The sequence below is a fragment of the Hippopotamus amphibius genome, chromosome 5 (genome assembly GCF_030028045.1).
Source record: "Hippopotamus amphibius kiboko isolate mHipAmp2 chromosome 5, mHipAmp2.hap2, whole genome shotgun sequence".
NCBI classification, from domain to species: Eukaryota; Metazoa; Chordata; class Mammalia; order Artiodactyla; family Hippopotamidae; genus Hippopotamus; species Hippopotamus amphibius.
In genome coordinates this window covers 87,940,257-87,945,170 of record NC_080190.1, presented here as the reverse complement: position 1 = coordinate 87,945,170, position 4,914 = coordinate 87,940,257, and the positions used below count along the sequence as shown (strand labels likewise).

Sequence of the window (4,914 nt, the reverse complement as noted above, 5' to 3'; positions counted from 1 at the left end):
TTTGCCCTAAAATAATTTAGAGATTCTGTCATTGTTCCAGAATGCATAAGAGGGAATTGAGGGACAAAAGCCTGAATGGAAAAACAAAGTTGTAACAGGTCTGTGGAAAAGAGAGAATCTTGTCTTATATGAGCAAGCTGGCTAAGATTGAGTAAACTTATTTATAAGGTTTGTTTGTTTGTTTTTAATAACCCAAAAGTGTACTGATGCAAAACGAGAATTTGGTTTATCTCTGTCAAAATTTCTTGGATTATCAGCCTGTTTTAATAAGAGATTGGAAAAGATTTTTCTTTACCCTTTGAGTTATCAGCCTAGGAAACAACTATTTTGTGTCTTAACAAAGGAGTTTCCTGTGCTTCCTCTTGGCTTTATCATGTCTTTCATTAGCCAAGAAAATCAAGACTTCTCTATATTGAAAGAGCTATGTTTTTTTTCTTTCTACAAACATATTACCTTCTTTTGCCTATGAAATCTTTTATTGTCACTTTGGTTAAATAGATAATGAAATATTGTTTCATAATGATCTGTAATTCTATTTAATCAAATGGTCAAATATTGTGACATTTTGGACAGCTTCCTGAATCAATTTCTAAATCAAGTTTTATTGCCTTGGAACCCACTGAGATTTCCCAGAGGGCTCCTGGGAAAAGCTCAAAGGATTTGTTCCCACACCTTAAAAAAAGAGAGATGTTAAACTAATTAGGTTTACTTGATACTCTAAATTACACAGAAAGTGCTGTCAGCAAGAAGTGGTGTTTATGAAGAAGGAAGATGGAGGTGGAGTTGCACATTAGGCAGGAGGAAATTAAGCAGGAGCCAGAGAAGTCCATCAATAAAGAGAAGACATACCTGCTCCTGCTGTGTGTCTTCACCACCAATAGGGTCTCCCACCACGGAACCAGTCACACCTTCTCCTGCAGAAATGTACAATCCACTGAGGCAGGTTAATAACAAAAGCAGGGAAGGAAGAGGCAAACAGAAGAGAATGCAAGCCTCAGGGAATAAATAACTTATGGCCTCTTTTACAAAGATCCTGCCATAAACAGCTCAGACATCTGAGTCAAGGACATAAGGGAAAACCTAACTTCTGCACTCTGGCCTCTGTACCTTGACCCCGCCAAAAAAGCGTGGGAACTGGTTTATAAAAGGGGAAACTTTTCTTTGTTTCAGGGCTCAGTCTTTGGATGTGAGTCCACTGGGCCTGTACCGGTACAATAAACATTGCTTCCTGTATTGCCAGCCTCGGGTGTCCTGCCTACCTCTACCGATTCCTTCAACACACTAAGCTACAGAGCTACACTTGGTTGAATGCAACCTTGAAAAAAACTGACTAGTTTAGTAAAAGAATTCTACCCAGGATCTAGAAAGGGCACATAGTTCAATTTTGCAATTGTTTTATGGAACTTAAAAGATTCAACTGTCCAATAAGGAGACTGGCAGCACCATGTGTAGGAGAAAGAAGGTTAATGATTCCATAACCCCACAGTCTCACAAGTTCCCTGTAGGAGATCACTTTGACACCACAATCACCCCTCTAAATAGGGCACTGCCTCCTTCTGGCTACATGAGACCCTATTAAATTTTATTTATAATTTCTTGGAAAAAAAGAAGCAATGTTTAATTGCCGAGACCAGCTCAGCGACTGGGGCGAATGACGGGTGCCGTAAGTTTAAAGAAACACAGACACAGATTTAAGAGAAAGATGGGACTGGGGGACTCAAGACTGCTAGGATCAAGAGCCCCGCTGATTCATCCCACGTTGCTTTTATTGAGCTCTCCGCATTCAGGAAGCAAGATAGCATAAGGTTCTCACACTCCCAGTTCCGTTCCACAATCAAGGTTTTCTTTGAAGTAACCAAATTTCTTTTTGTGTATCTTTTTGCACAAAGGGCCTCACATGATTGGGGGCAGTGGTCTTTTGCAAGAACAGCAGAAGAACCATCAGTGCATGTGCTTGCACAGATCCTTGCTGCGGTGAGAGGGCAGCTGCTATTGGCCAGGTCTCTGTTTGCCTCCTGGGTCCCGATCTGAGCTGGGCATGGGAAGCAAAGCAGCCATGGGTGCAGGAGACCTCCCTCAGAAGGGGTGAGGGTCTGTGCCCCACCTCTGTTGGCCTGTCTGCAACTGTGCCTGTCTTAGGTTGTTCCTTCCCTGAGGAATCTTACCTGTCTCTGGCTAACCAGCCATCCTCTGGGGCCAAGCAGGGTGATGTGAGGTGTGCAAGTGAGGGAAGGGCAGCGCCCCCAGAGAGGGTCAATTCTCTGTCTCCTCGGTAGCCTATGCCCCCATGGCCTCCACGCCCAGCACCTGCCCCTGACGGCTGTGCCCCTCATGTGCATGCAGTTTTCTGACTCGCGCTGACCCAGTTTTCCTAAGCCCGCACCCTTAGCTCCTCCGCTGCTCAAGCAGGACATCCTGCACCCAGTTGCTTGGCCCAAACACTTTAATTACTTTTAGCCATAGTCTCTGTAACATTTTCAAAGCTTCAGAAAGACTTCTGAATGTTTTCCCACATTTAATCTTCTTTAGTTTATATTTTTATGGATATGTTATTAATATGTTCCCAAAATTGTATGAAATCTCTAGAAATTTGTCAGTGTCTTTGCTGTCCATGATATGTCCCATTATAATGTAATTAGTCATAATTCCAGTTATCTTAAAATGTTACATCACTGAAACAAATTTCCCAGTCAACTGCATTAAAGTGAACTCTCTCAGGTCTTTAATCCTGACCACCTTAGGCCTTTTTTCATTGGTAGCTATTCTTCTACTATGATGCTTTCTGAAAGCTCTTACACTCAGTTACAAGCCAATGTGCTTCATCATCAAAAAAGGAAGGATTAAGTGAAGACATTGATGGGTTCCTGAAATTGCTGACCCAAAATCAAGCAAAATAAGAGTTAATTACATGAGACTGAATGAACTGATGAAGGTGATTAGAATTTTTATAATCTTTTGCTTGAAATATGCTGTTTCCTTAATGACTTATTTTCCAGATTGAGAAACTGCTTTGCCCCTTTTTGGTAAGCTATTTATAACTTGCAACAGTTTAATACATTACGCCTTTGTAAATGAAAATAAAATATTTATCTTTTCTCTCTCCCTGATCTCTCTGGAATTTACAAACTCTTACTGAATACAGTTGACCCTTGAACAACATGGGTTTGAACTGCATGGATCCACTTATATTCAGATTTCTTTCCCTAGTAAATATAGTACCACACGACCTGGGGTTTGTTGAATCCAAGGCTGCAGAACTGCAGATCTGGGGACTGAGTATAAACTGTATGTGAGATTTTAGATTGCACAGATGTTGGTGCCCCTAATCCCACATTGTTCAAGGGCCAACTGTATTATTTTCATGTCAATCAAATTATTTGCATAAATTCTACAACAATCTATTCTCCCTGTAACTGGACACAATTAGAAACATTGATTTATTATCAAGGCTTTGCCTAAAATGTTGTATTTAGAAAGATGTGTATAGAACCAGACATAACCAGACAACTTTCAGGACCTATGTTGGTTTTGTGGAGTCCATGCTTACAAAGTCCCTTGAAAATAACTGGTCTGGTACCTGACTTACAGGGTTCTCAGGCTTACAAGTGAGTAAGGAAATTCACTTCCTGACAGAGCCAGGAAGCTTAGGCTATTTGGGGGACACCGAGAAGGGAGAAGTTCACCAAATCTAGGTATTGCAGGGGAAATACCATGGTGAGTCCATGGCTTGGCTTCCTAGCCTTGAGAGACTTTAAAAATTGAATCTGATAGAAACCCCAGAAATAAACCCAGGCACTGATGGTGAATTAATCTGTGACAAAGGAGGCAAGAATATACAATGGAGAAAAGACAGTCTCTTCAATAAGGGGTGCTGGGAAAACTGGACAGCTACATGGAAAAGAATGAAATCACAACATTTTCTCACACCATATATAAAAAATAAAATCAAAATGGATCAAAGACCTAAATATAAGACAGAATACTATAAAACTTCTAGATGAAAACATAGGCTGAACACTCTAACATAAATTGCAGCAATATTTTTTTGAATCTGTCTCCTACAGTAATGGAAACAGAGCAAAAAATAAACAAATAGGACCTAATTAAACTTAACAGCTTTTGCACAGCATAGGAAATCATAAACAAAACATAAAGATAACCTACAGAATTGGAGAAAATATTTGCAAATGATGCAACCAATGATGAATTAATTTCCAAAATACACAAACAGCTTAATATCAAACAAACAAATAACTCAATCAAAAAAATGGGTGGAAGACCTAAATAGACATTTCTCCAAAGAAGACATACAGATGGTCAACAGACACATAAAAATATGCTAAAGATTACTATTAGAGAAATGCAAATCAAAATTACAGTGAGGTATCACCTCACACCAGTCAGAACAGCCATCATCAAAAAGCCTACAAATATTAAATGCTGGAAAGGGTGTGGAGAAAAGGGAACCCTCCTATACTGTTGGTGGGAATGTAAGTTGGTGCAGCCACTATGGAGAACAGTATGGAGGTTCCTCAGAAAACTAAAATGATCCAACAATGCCACTCCTGGGCATATATCCCGAGAAAACTGTAATTTGAAAAGATACCTGCATACCCAGTGTTTACAGAAGCACTATTTACCATAGTGAAGACATGGAAGCAACCAAAGTGTCCATTGACAGATGAATGTATAAAGGAAATGTGGTATACATACACAACGGAATACTACTCAGCCATAAAAATGAATATAATAATGCCATCTGCAGCAATATGGGCAAACCTAGAGATTATTATACTAAGTGAAGTTAGAGAAAGACAAATATGTGATATCGCTTATATGTGGAGTCTAAAAAAATGATATAAAAGATTTTATTTACAAAATAGAAATAGACTCATAGACATAGAAAACAAACTT

The 4,914-nt window shown here is 39.5% G+C and overlaps 1 pseudogene; it reads left to right on the top strand.

Annotated features, from left to right (window-relative positions):
* Window positions 1–768: 768 nt before the first annotated feature.
* On the top strand, window positions 769–1,579 carry LOC130854207 (histone deacetylase complex subunit SAP18-like; annotated as a pseudogene).
* Window positions 1,580–4,914: the final 3,335 nt, after the last annotated feature.